Genomic DNA, 14234 nt, shown 5'->3' on the forward strand with positions numbered 1-14234 from the left:
ACACAATCCAGGAGGAGAAAACATCATATCATGGCACTGGCTGGGATCAAACCAGGTCAAACTGCTTGAAGTAGCTGTGCTCACCACTATACCACCAATGCATCTGGCAAATCCACTTACTCGCGAGGAGCTAGCACTCGAGGAGATTTTCAGCCTGTAAATGTACTGGATTCTCATCACTAAAAAAAAACACCTCCATCTTCACTTGAGTTTGAACCATCACCTTCTATTAGCCACCAAGTTGTTAATCACAGGGTATGTCTGCACTAGGGGACTATTCCGATTTTACACGAACCAGTTTTTGAAAAAAATTGTAAAGTCGAGTGCACACAGACACACTAAGCATACTAATTCGGCAGGTGCATCCATGTACCGAGGCTAGCATCGATTTCTGTAGCGTTGCACTGTGAGTAGCTATCCCATAGCTATTTCATAGTTCCCGCAGTCTCTCCCACCCATTGGAATTCTGGGTTGAGGTCTCAATGCCTGATGGGAGAAAAACAGTGTCATGGGTGATTCTGGGTAAATGTCGCACTCAGTCTCCTCCCATGAAAGCAAGGGCAGACAATCATTTTGCTCCTTTTCCTGGATTGCTGGCAGACGCCATAGCACGGCAACCATGGAGCCCGTTCAGCCTTTCAGCGTCACACTGTATGTCTACTGGATGATGGCTGACAGACGCAGCTGCAGCGCACACAGCTCAGCACTCCCTTGCTTTTGCAAGTTACAGAATCAGATTACTGCCACCTGTTCTGCAGCCAGACGCTAAGTGACATGACAGTTGCCAGTTATACTGTACCATCTGCTGCTGTCATGGGTGCTCCTGGCCAGCGTTGGTGAGGTCAGTGGGGTACATGGCACAAAATGGGAATGATACCCAGGTCATTCCCTTCTTTGAGTTTTGTCTAAAGGGAGAGTCAGTCCTGTCTAGACTATGGGCAAGCCTACAGAACCAGAGAGGCAAACGGCCACCCAGGTCAGAGCCCAGACATCCCACAGAAATGATGAGCTGCATGCATTCTAGGGGTGCCCCTGCAAACCCCACCGTTGCTTCCCTCTCCCCACCCCTCCTGGGCTACCGTGGCAGTCCCCCCATTTGTGTGATGAGTAATAAAAATGCAGGAATTTAAAAACACTGACTTTATTGCTCTCTGCAAGTAGAGCTCAAGGGAGGGAGGGAGGGCACTCCCGCTGCAAGATATTCCAGGCAGGACTGAATCTCCATTAGAAAACTTAAAGAGAGATGACCTGGGAGTTCAGATTGCTGTCCAGAGCGGTCACAATGGTGCACTGTGGGATGGCACCTGGAGGCCAATACAATGAATTGCCCACACTAACCCTAATCGAAATAGCAATACTGATTTCAGCGCTATCCCCTCACGGGGAGGAGTACAGATACGTCGAGCCCTTTATATCGATATAAAGGGCTTCATTTGTGGATGGTGCAGGTTAATGCGATTAATGCTGCTAAATTCGATATAAACTCGTAGTGTTGACCGGGCCAGAGAGAGCAGCAGGTTTCCCATATGTTTCCTGTTCTTGTTTCTTGACTAATTTATCCTCTGCACCACTTGTTTTTTTCTTTGTGAGCCTGGCTAGCTCAGTTGGCAGAGCATCAGACTTTTAATCTGAGGGTCAAGTTCAAGTCCCTGGTCAGGCAATAAACTGCTCACCAAGATCTAAAGCTCTCTCTGGAGTCCTCTTTGATGTTACTTTTCCCTTTCCTCAGAAGGCCTTTTTGTTTGTGGTTTGAAGGGCAGACTTCCTGACATCCCTCTGTCCTGCATCCTGGAGGAATAAAGCCCCTGGGCATATACGACATGTTCCTTCACCCTTGCCACACGCAACACACATACACACAGAATAATCCCAAGGATTAGAATCACCTGTTGGCCTTCCCCTTTCTCTGGATCGTCCAAATGAAAGATGCTCTTGTCAGCCTAAACTCATGTCCCCCTCGTTTACCTCCATGGCCCAATCAGATAGAGCCAGGCCAGCCCTGCTGCCATCTTTATCCCAGAGGATGGACTCTAAAGGACATCCCATGTAATGAAGCCGCATGGGTGGCAGCGCTGTGCCAAAGGCAGCACCTAAGCCATATAAAAACTCTCATATAATGGATGAACTGGTTATGTAAAGCTGCCTTAGTGAGGTATCATTCAAAAGTCTTTGATCTGTTGAACATTAAATATCTGTTGATTTTGGTGCCCATTGGGTTGAAGAAGTTGAAATTTTGGCTCTGTGTGCATTACTGAGATATGTTATGAGTTGGGAAATGCCCAGCACCCAGCCTTTCAGGTGCAACAGAACAGAGGAGCGAAGGGCAGCAGAACATACCTAGTCGGCCTGTGGAGGGGTTAGGTGATGAAGGAATAGCTTTTATTGGAACTTTGTAGAAAGTGATAGAGAACGTCACCCTAAACCAGTGGTCCCCAACATTTCACATACTGTGCCCTCTTATCCATGGCTCGTGACCCATCGAAGCGAGGCCAAGAAACCGGGGGCTGGGAGTGGGCTGTTGCTTGCTGGGCAGGGGAATGCAGACAGGTAAGGGGGCCAAGGCTGAGCTATGGAGCCAAAGCCCAGGCTGAGGGTGGGGGTGGGGAAGAGCTGGACAGAGTGACTCCATTGGGGGATGGCTGCAGGCCCGAGGTCCCGCCATCGATAATGTTCCTCTGTTGTCGCCTAGGACCATGCCCCACAATTTCGGGAAACCACTTGAACCTACTCTGCTAATCTGGGCTAGTGATTGCCAAAGCCCAGGTGGAATGAGGGAGAATCAAGTGCTAGTTCCCCAGCACTGGAACCATGTGAAGATGGCTGAGGAGAGGGGCTATGGGTCTGGTGCACAGGGTTCAGGCAAAGGGGGCAAGGAGGGGGCAGGAGTTGAGGGTGATGGAGGTGCAAGGGGTGGGATGCAGGAGCTTACGGTAAAGGGGGAGTGGGGAATCATCTAGGGCCAATGGGAAAGTGCCAAAATACAAGCTTTGCCCAGGCGCACGATTTTTTCCTAATGCTGGTCTAAGCAAACATGGCAATACCCTTCCAGTGAGACCAGAACGCATAGTGTAGAAAAGTCCTGTGTTAAGTGGTTGTGGCTGAGTGCTTAGGGAGACCGGGTTAAAAACAACAGGCCATCTCTCTGTGGAAGGTTGATTCTTGCCTGCTCGGCAAGGCTGGTGTGTGGTGTCTGCATGGCCTGTATTTTCAGTCGTCTTAATAACCCAGGGCCACAGGGAGCCAAGTCTAGACATATTCAGAGGCTCTATGCAGGGTATCTCAAGATTCCTTTCACTGCAACCCCCGTCTGCAAAAAAGCCTTACTACATGGCCCTGGAAAGAGGAACCAACCCTCCCACTGAGCAGAGGCAGAGGAGAACAAAGCCTGAGCCCCTGCCCCATTTGGGGAGGAAAAACAGAGCTTGAAGGATTCAGCACTGGGTGATTTAGCTCGACTTTTTGGCTTCAGCCCAGGCCCCAACAAAGTCTAATGCAGCCCTGGCAACCCCCATTAAAACAGGGTCACATTCCACTTTGGGGTCCTGACTCACCAGTTTGAGAACCACTGCCTATGCTGAGGGGAGGGAGTTTTCTTGGATTGTAGTTTCATCCTCCACTTCCCCAAGAGGTGCAGCTTACGTCAGTGGGAGAAGCTATATCGGTGGGTAGTGGCAAGCTGTGATGTTACCACATTTAAAGAAAGTTCAAATCAAACCCCATTTTTTAAAAACCACCTGTGGTCTGGGAAATGGCAAAGGACCTCAATGAAGCAGGGTTTGTCCTTCAAAAGTCTGGAGAACACGATCTGTGCTCCTGTTATTATTGGGGGTATAACTCAGTGTTAGAGTGCTTGAATTACAACTTAAGTTGGTCCTCAGTTCAAACCCCATGTTTTCTTCTAACTCTTTCTTTTTAAAAAAAGGGAAAACATTTTCATTTCCCATCTCCATTATGTTTCAAAGGAGCTCCACGATAACTGAGTGCTTGATAGATGTAAAACACTCAAGCATTTCGCTGTCCAAATGCCATAAAAAACCTAGTGAGCTGGTCCATCAGCTGAAATCATATAATCCAATCCGCCTTAAGAGCATGTTCTCCCTCCCAACCTCTATAAAATTACAGTGCAGACATATGGGCTTGAGCCCAACCTCTGAGGCCTCACGAGGGGCGAGGGTTTCTGAACCCAGGCTTCAGCGTGAACACAAATATCCGCACCACGGTTTTTAGCCCCTCAGCTTTACATCCAGGAGCCCAAGTCAGCTGACCCAGACCAGCCCTGCTGCTATCTTTATCCCAGGAGAGATGGACTCTAAGGGTACGTCTCCATTGCAATGGAAGCCCAGGTGTGGCACGATGTGCTCAGAGCAGCACCTGGAAGCCCCATATTCACCACTCTCATATAATGTTGACATGGTTTGTACAAAATCTGCCTGGTGAGGTATCATTTCAAAAGTCTTCATCTGTTGAACATTAATATCTTGTTGGATTGTGTGTGCTCGCATTGGTTGGGAAGTTATGAAGTTTTGCTCTTTGTGCCTTACTGAGATATGTTATGAGGTTGGGAAATGCCCAGCACCAGCCTTTCAGGTGTGACAAGGGAGGAGCCAGACTCGCTGCTGGCCCGTTGAATGTATCCACACTCCCGAGGACTATCCCAGGAACCATGTACAATGCAGACTTCTCTGAGATAGCACAGAGACAATGGACACTGCTTGACTCACATCCTAGCAAAGATATTTCCTAGCAAGTTGGAAGAAACTATGAAAGAGGGGAAGAGACATCATGACTTGGCCTCTCTCCCCCACAGCTCAGCTGCTGGAAACACACCTGGAGGACAAAGACTGGACTGAACTGACTTAGAAATCAGAAGAGAATAATAACAGTAATACTTTCAAACCAAAGGCCCCAAACAGACTAGTGCTGGTTTCTCAGCAGAAAATTTTCAGTTTGGGGAAATTTGTTTTCTCAGTCAGACTTTGTCAAGGGAAGCAGGGAGAAAATATTTCAGTTGCCTCCTTTTGAACAGCTTGGCCTAGACACTAGCTCTGGTTCACAGTTGTGGACTTGCTCAGGATGGGAGCATTTTAATTATTTGGGGAGATACCAGGGTGTCTGGGGGAGATTATGAGGCTGTTACCTTTTGAGAAGAAAACTAAGAAATACAGGACTGGAGAATTTTTTTAGAAATCTGGGATTTAGACGTTTAATTTAAAGCAAGGGAGGGGTTGGAGTTTCTGAGAAGATTTTTTGTTTGCAAGAAGCAATGTCATTTGATCTGTCATTGCCCCAGAGCGGGAGATGGTTGTCTATAAAGAAAGTGTGAAGACTAAATGTATCCACTGAGGATGGGATTCAAACCAATGCATGCAGAAAGCAATAGACTAGTAGCCCATCACCTTAACCACTCAGCCACCTCATCTAAGCTGTCTAAGAAAGGACAGGAGGAGAAATCTAAGGCTAGCAAAGATAGGGACAATATGGAGTTTTAAACACTAAGTGGAAGCAGGGGCTGAATGAGCTCCCCCCTCACATCTAGTGAGGAGCTGGGGGAAAGACTTCAGGAACAGACCGTGTTTGCATAGACACCACTGCTCTGCCTAGCTGTGCAGCATGAGGGGGCCGCTTTCCCAAAATGGCCAGTTTTGGCTGGTGGCGGGTTACAAATCACTTTAGCACTGAGTGGTATGAAATGTTATTATCCTTCCTGCATGAGTGAAGGGCAGCAGAACATACCTAGTCAGTCCTATGGAGGGTAGGTGGTGAGGAATAGCCACTTCTATTTGGACCGAATAAGAAGTTGATTGATCGACATACAATGCCTAATCAGGTCGCCCAACATTACCAACACTTGTGCCCATCTATTTCCACGTGTCATGACTCCCACCACAGGTCCAACAGTCATCAGTGGCACGTACGACAACGGGCCGGGAGATAGCTGGGTAGCTCGATGTCTGCCTGTGTCTTGCCCAGCTGGGACAGGAAAGGGCCGACAAGGGTGAAGGGCGGTCAACGCGCCTGCAGCTGCCGAGCCAGACGGCCCAGCGCTGGAGCGTAGACGGTTGAGGATACCAACCGCTTGCTGATACACCACGAGCCTGGGCAACACGTGTCTGAGCTACCCACACCTTAGACTTAACACTGAGACAGTCTGGCTGGACCTCAGAGCTGCTGTGCGTCCCATCCCACCATGAATGCTTCCATCCTGTATCGTCCTGCTCGACCGAAGACCTCGAGCCACATCACAGTTTTGGCCGCGAGAGCCAACGAGAAGCCAAACTGATATCTTCGCCCTAAGCAAAGGGGCGGGTTACGATCGCTGGCCGGAAGAGATACGCCAGGAAAGGAGAACAATGCAGGGAGCATTTGCGCAAAGCACTCAAGACAAACATCCAAATGCACACGCCGCCACGGTAGATGTCGTCCGGTGGATCGGCCGCCGTTGGCTGCACCCCTACTTTCCACCTACATACCCCGCATCCACGAGGTCACAACGCGTCTTGTACTCACCCATTTCCCGACCACGTACCCAGCACACCGTCACAAATGGCGCTCTCAGGGAACCCGGAAGACGCCGTTCCCCTGGTTTACAAATAAGCTCCCCACCTGTCCAGATCAATGATCCTGCGCGCCGAGCCCTCAAAGGAAATAAGCAAGCAACAAGCAAGCATCCCATTGACCCGACCAGCCGCGCAAGAATCGAGGCCCCAACATGAAGACCGCGAAGCAACAGCTTAAAAGGAGCTTCATGTTAAGCTACATTCTAGCCTCCGGCCGTAATAAGCAACATGAGGGACAGACGGTCCTATTCTATATACAGCCACTAGAGGGCGACTCAGGCGGCAGACACTACTTTTCAGGGCGAGAGCCCGCCAAAATGGCCCTAGGCGCCGCGAGTCATGGGCCCCACGGGGAGCACTCCTCGCTGACCGTAAAACGCCCCAAGGTTTTGCAGTGAGGCTGAGCCCCACCAACACACAGCCGCCGGAGGAAACCACCCACCTTCCGCAAGCGTGTCAGTGACCTCCTGGCCCAGCTAACACGTAGCCGACCCAGCGCCAGTTGGAGGCCAGTCCCCCTCCCTGTGTTCGCCAGCTTTCGTCGTGCAGCTGGGGAGCCTGCAAAGGCCTTATGGTGAAGTGCTGCACACCGTGCTCCCACCGGTGGAGAACGTCCGCCCCACCGATGCGACTCCAGCAGAGGGCCCACATAACGGTGCACACCGCCTGCAACAACCGGAATAGGTGCTCAACTTCTCGCCCTGCCCCACCCTGTGCCCACGGCCCGTGGTCCCATAGAGGGTTTGTGGGAACCGGAGGAGCAAACAGAAACTTATGCTACCGGCCCACGCGCGCCTTAATAGCTCGGTCAATTCCCGAATCATCCTGGGCTGATGTGAGGGCTAGCTATTGCAGTAACCCTCCGGCATAGGCTACTGCCTCTTCATCCCATCACACTAAACATGCCCCACCCCACCGCCCCCACTCATGGAAGCACCTGAGCGAAAGGACAGAGCCCGAGGATCCTGCGAGTAGTCGGAGGAGGCAGACGTCGCATGAGTCGTATGGTCGTCTGCCCCCTCGCCCCCACACGCTCCCCTAGGGCCGTGGGCCGCAAAAATAATAACCGCGAGATCAAGTCCAGTTCCAGGAGAGTGTGCCCCAGCAGAGCCTGCAGCCATCCCACGGCAACCCGCCACACGGCAAGGTGTCTCCCAACGGACCCGAGGAGTCAGGGAGGCCAAGCATCGACGGTCAGTTAACAACGCGCGATGCCACAAGGGGGTGCAGCAGAGAGGCAATGGCTGCCTCGACAGGGAGGGGAGTCGCTGGGTAGAATAGGGACGGGCTAAGGACGGGCCAGATTAGCACCAGCGTAGGCGTTAGCGGCCACACCAGAAGCGGCCGCCAGCCGACGTAAAGGGACGAGTGATAAGGCCAGTGAGCAATCGCAGAAAGTAGGGAGTTAGACAGAAGCACAGCGTAAAGCGGGTGAGGAGAGGGATCCATCTATGGGAGAGCGGGGCTAAGAGAAGGTAGCCCATAATACGACCAGCATACTAACATTCCTCCTGAGAAAACAGAGAAGCACTAGGCAGTTTCCCCAATAATCCGGCGGACCCGGAAACATTTTGCGTAACTGGGAGAGGAAAGGAAGTACGAAAAATAGGAGCATATGCGAGGTTAGCAACATCTAGGAGAAAGCCTGAACCAAGAAGTGGAAGAGACAGAACTTCCCTTCGCGAAGAGGATGGGCCCGTGCGGCTCTGGGATGAAAACAGAGCCAATTAGCTTCCAACTGGGCCATTGCAATTTCTGGCCAGCGATTAATGGTCTCGCGCGGACCTCCCTGGAAGTTACTCAGAAGCGCAGACACAAACTACCCACTGAATGTATGCAAAAGCACAGGCACCCATTCCCACGTGAGACAGAGTCCACGCACAGCTTCCTCTGCAAAACTCTACGGTTCAAATCAAGTCTCTGAAGCCATCACCAGCCTGGGACGACAGGTTCAGGTCATACCTCCCGTGAGAACCGAACGTCCAGCGCCGTAGAAAGTCCCTCCAGGGTATCCACATAGCGGAGTGGAGACAAGAGGATGATGAAGGTAGATGGACAGGCGCTGTTAATATAGTCTCTTGCCCACTCGAGCACATCTTGCCGTCAGAAAGAACAACCGTTAAGAGTTAAAGCTTCAATCATCGAAGCAACGCCGTCCACTGCCAATGGACTCAACCCATCCAAGAAGAGTCACAAAGGCCTAATCTGGCCTTCAGTCGTATCAAATGGGTGTTGCAACTAAAAGCAGGAATTTTGTAACAGTCGCCAGACCGAGGTCCGCTCTAATTGCGATTCCGCACAGCTAAAGACGAAGAGCGTAGAATGCAGACTCAATAACGACACAGCCCCCAGTGCTCCCAGGGAAGTTGGCGGAGGTTCCCAAATCCAGACAGCAAGAGAACACACAGTTTTCGAAAGATATATATGATGGCGAGAGCCCAGCCAGCAGAAAGCACCACCTACACTGTAACCCACGAGACGTCGCAGACACAAAACCTGAAGTCACCATAAAAGTTGCAACATCTGATCGACAAGATCAACTAAAAGGGTACAATATAAGCGTCTCTACGATTGTGGAGGAGCGGTCAGCTCTCACGAGCAAGACAGAACCGCCCATGAACATGCACACGAAACACGTCCTTCAAAACAACATATAGACACAGCGTTCATAACCTTAACTCGCTGTTGGCATAATATAGAAGGGACTTGGAAGCGGCACACACGGTATTGCAGACGACTGAGAAAAGATCTACCACGAACTTACGAAAATAAAAACAAGAGAAGAAAGAGAGACGCCATCAGAAAGAGAACTGATAAGTTGCGAGACAGATATCGCCCAATCCAAGTTTGGTGTCACATCATTGAAAAAAAAAAGCCCTTGAAAATGAGAGAGGGAAGACGAGGGCAAGAGCCACCAAAGAGAAGAAAAGGGCTCCAAAAAAAAGATTGGACATGACAAAAGAGCGAGGAGCGCGCACTGCTGCCGCGACGAACCCACACAAATCATCAGTCAATGATAGATATGCAGAGGTAGGCTACCAGCACGGCGCGGTGCTTCCCCCACCAAAGCTAACCCATTGCCCGTTAAAAAAAAACATTTAATCATGTTATTCGAAAAGAAAAAATGAGAGATAAAAAAAAAATAATAAAAGACAAAAGAAGGAAAAGAAAAAAAAAAAACACCCCCAGCACCGGTCTACCACAAGCCCAAAGGGCATTATTCAACACCCACCAGCGCTCCGAACGAGGGCCCGGCCGCTCCATTCCCCCACAACATATTACCATAAACAGCCCTGGAGACACACCCTTACCCTATCACTCAACCCATCACATCAGCACAATAAACCGAAGGCGCAGGCATTGCACAGCCTCAAGGAAGACAATTCAAACTCTGATTACTGCCAGCAGCCCTACCCCTTAGTACTTATTAATAACAGGATTTCTTTCTTAAAAAACGTTATTATACAGGAAGTGACATACTGGACAAATGAAAAAAGCATGGCAAAAATGGCAACACGCACTCTCCTTGAGGCACCCAACATTACTGTTGCTTTCAGCCAAGCTCCTTAAGGCATCCCTAACTTGAAGCGACGTGCGCCTCATACCCTCCTGTGAATAACCTCCACGTGGGAACCCGATGCCCATTCGCAACTGAAGTCAACCCTCCTCACAAATATTAGAGATACAGCACTGTCTACGCCGGATTCTGCTTCCCCACATACTCCCGTAAGACTCCTATCTCCTTAACGCAAAAGCAACCCCCACTCATTCGCACTGGGCTCGCGGTGTAGTAACCAGCCTGGCTCCTTCAAGCTCCGTAGTCAGGACAAGGTAACGGTAACAGGGTCCCAAGATCACAAGGCACTTGTCCACACAGATTCCGTTGAGGAAAAAAGTCCCTGCTGCAGCTCGAACAGCTGTCCGAAGATCGTGCATCACACCTCCAGGCCTCCTGTGTAAATGTCTGAACCCACGGTGACACAAGCGACTGGAACAAAAGAATACTCTCGAAACTACTCGATCAGGGGGGCCAAATAGGAAATGCGCCAGCTATTGCCCACAGTAGGGAACCCATTTCAACCATACAGAATTCCTCACATTCCCAAGTCAGGGTCTTTAGCAGGACATATGCCAAAACTTGCATCACCACTATCCAAGGTCTACTTCCCATCCAAACTGTTTGCGACGATCGTACTTCTGAGTTGCCCCTTCAGCGCAATAGCCACCGCCTTCTCCCTGACAGGCACTCACTCGTCCCTCCAGCAGTTGGCGCGAGCTCCACACACAGTCCATGAAATGCTGCCATCTAAGTCGCAGCACGATCACATCCAGCTGCATAACGACTCGATTCCACACTCCAGCTTGGCAGCCAAAGGCGCGTCCACGGTGCGACAATCTTACGCACAACAATTTAGTGCAGCGGTCACCGAATCATACATCTCGAGATCTCCTACTGTCACTTGGGAGCAAAGGAATAGCTCACTCCAACTGATGCGGTCACACCACAGCAAAGTCTCAGCCCCTCGGCCCACTTACAGAAACAAGCGCAAGACTCACAGCACCAAACAGCTAAAAGGAACGATGCACCAGGGTTGAACAGTAAGCGAAACCCGCACCCTCTCCTCCCACAACCCCAAGCGCGCAAAAGACGAGGTCTCGTGGGAAAGCCACAATCACCACTCACAACAAGCGCTGCAAACAGAAAGTGACACATTGCCAGCGCTGTCACGTCAGTGGGACACACCAGCGCTGCCACACACTTAACCACAGCGTAACTACAGCGCTGCAAAAATGTAATGACCATGGCCCAAGAGAGCTTACAGCGAGAGAGAGCGAAAAAAGGACCCGTCACCTGTTGAAAAAACCTCCTTAAAAGCCCTCGATCAAACAACAAGGGTGACATATACTTAGAAACCTGATTTGGGTTAGTTACCAGATGTGATATAGCCAAATTAAGAGAATAGAAAACCATTGGATAAAGATGCCTATGTGNTTCCGACGAACGTGCACGCGCAGCGCGCACACCTACTGGAATGGATATGAGCAATCACTCGAAGAATTAATCAACATGAGCAAAATCACCCCTTTCTCTTGCTTTGATCCTCTCTCACCTCAACTATTGTAGCTTTTTTCTCTCTGATCTCCCACCTCTCCATAGTTCAGCTGATCTAAAGTGCCATTTTTTCCCTTTCACTCACTACCCACACCTATGACCCTGAGTCCATTTGCTGGTTCCCTGACTTTTATTGCATCGAGATACAGTTCCTTGACTTCACCCTCAGTGCAGAGTAGCTCTGACTTGAGGGATCTCTCTATACGCAGAGACCTCATCCCTCCTCTCCTGCTCTGTGGACACTAACAGGTATGAGATGCCCTGGGGCTGAGAGGTACATGGAGTAGCTACTCACACTGGGTACCTCGCCTGCCTTACCTGGCCCTACGTGGGATGGGGTTTAAGCTATAATATTCAACAGATTATGAAAAGCAAGGAGACACCACAGATCAGGAAAACATGGGAATACAGGCAAGACTATTTAGCAGATTTCTTCAGACTTCCACTTTATAAATCATCCCAAGTAGTTCTAGTAGTATGCAGCGATTGATAAAGGGGATTCCAGCAAGTCTCAGTGAGACAGAAGGAAAACTAGATCTAAAAACAGAAACTGCCCTATATAATAAGGGTTGGTTGAGAAATATGCTGCTAGCCACATTTTGCTGGCAACTGTTAGTCTTGAGTGGCAGTTTTTGGCAAACTGCATCCTTTACAGAGGTGGTCTGCTGCAATCCAAGCATGCTTCAGGATCTGAACAAATGGACTGTAAAGGTGATTTTCAGTAGCCACCTTGGAGAACAAAGACTTAAGCATGTATAAAATTGCATGAAAAACACATGCAGTATCGTGGTTAAAAGTAAAAACGATTAATGCACCTCTGCTACAAACCGACATTTTATTAGGTGATTTTAAAAAACCTCAGAAACGAGCCCATTTTCTAAACTTTTTTCTTTTAAACTTCACCATGAGTTCCCCTGTGCATTTTGGTTTATTCAATTCATCCTTTTTCTTACTGATGTTTTCCATTGCTAAGAATTCCATAAAATCCCTATGACAGATTCATATTTCCAAGATAATACAGAGAAAGAACATAAAACACATTTGTGCTGTACTTATGCCTTCCTTCCCAATGGACTAGCTGCCAGCAGTCAGCAAGAGGAGACAAATATTTTGTACAGTTGAAAAAAACTGAGGCAAATTCTCTTCTCATGGGCCTGATTCTCCTCACTATTACAATGGTGTAACTCCATTCACTTAAAAACAGAGTTACTACTGATGTGCACTGATCTAACTGTAAGAAACGGACTCACTTATGCTTAACTCTTATAGAAGTCAGTGAGAATTGCACTCAACTGTCTGAGGACAGGTTTTGGACATCAGTTTTGTATTTATGCGGTCAATCCTGTTCGCCTTACCCATAGAAATAGTACTCTTGCAGCAAATGGGACTGCTGCATGAATAAGACAACTAGTATTTAGCCCCCTGTCAGCAATATGAATTGAAGCAATATGGGTAATAATAATCACAGGGAGTCCAGAAGTTGCCATCAGCCCATGGTAAGCCATCACTAACATTTTTCACCTGTGCTAATGGTTGAAAGTAAAACCCAGACTGGAGCTGTGCCTAACGAGAAGGAATTTTATCATGCTGTCCATTTTTTTGTGTCAAACTTTCTATTTATCTCTTACAGACATAGCCCATTATAAATTGTGACATCATTCTCTAGCTCCACAGTCAGCTCTTTCATTGTTTCCCCTTACTTCTTTATTTCTATACACATATAGAATAGTATTTATAACTATCCAAAGTTAACAGTTAGAACATCCAGAAAATTAAATGTTTCACATAGAACCCCCATGTCTAATTAGTCAGGTGACCCAAAATAACTTCACTTTATTGGCCAGAAACATATACCTCAGCTAAAACCACCAATAACAAGTATGCTCATAGAAGAGTTTCAATAGCTAACTTCCAAATATAGCTCTATTTTATGCATTCTTTCAGACATTTCCATGGCCTAAAGACTCTGAGCTCTACTCTGGTCTCTTTTGATTTATGTGAATTGACCTCCATTTCCTCTTGGACCTTCTGAGTCATACTACAGGCCTGCACGTTTTCCTGTTCAAAGAACAAAGCACCACTGATGTTCAGGTGCAGTTTGGCTAGTGGTTTATTTTTGGCTATTTGAAGGATATTTTAAATATAGGGAATACAATTCTTTTTGTTGAGCACGTGTGTGATCCTTCTAAATCTTAATGTACAGTATACACTGTAAGGATCTGATCTTGCATTACTCATACTTAGAGAGCTGGCTCTTTGGGGCAGGGTGTGTCTTTGTGTTGTGTTTGTACAGTACCTAGCACAATGGAGTCTGGTCCATGACTGGGGCTCCTAGGTTCCACTGTAAGTCAAATAATAAATAATAATCACATATATGCTACACAGTGTGGCACCCGATTTAGCGTTCATGAATGCTATCATAGCTTCCTACTCAGATTTGAACCTTAGCGTTCATAAACTGAGAAGCTAGCATGAACCCTCTAAGCTTTTACCAGCTTAGATCTGATCTCGCTGCCACCAGCCAAGAATTTCCAGTGTCTTGGCTCACTCTGGTCTCCCCAAAA

At 48.5% G+C, this 14234-nt stretch overlaps 1 protein-coding gene and 1 non-coding gene across 5 annotated transcripts in view; one reads left to right on the top strand and one right to left on the bottom strand.

Moving 5' to 3' along the window:
- Positions 1-14234, bottom strand: part of COBL (cordon-bleu WH2 repeat protein) — a 270372-nt gene that overhangs the window by 57571 nt on the left and 198567 nt on the right. The window lies entirely within an intron of this gene.
- On the top strand, positions 1590-1660 carry TRNAK-UUU (transfer RNA lysine (anticodon UUU)). Its single transcript has one exon. It is a non-coding gene; the product is annotated as a tRNA-Lys (tRNA).

Source organism: Chelonoidis abingdonii, chromosome 2, assembly GCF_003597395.2.
Source record: "Chelonoidis abingdonii isolate Lonesome George chromosome 2, CheloAbing_2.0, whole genome shotgun sequence".
Lineage (NCBI taxonomy): Eukaryota > Metazoa > Chordata > Testudines > Testudinidae > Chelonoidis > Chelonoidis abingdonii.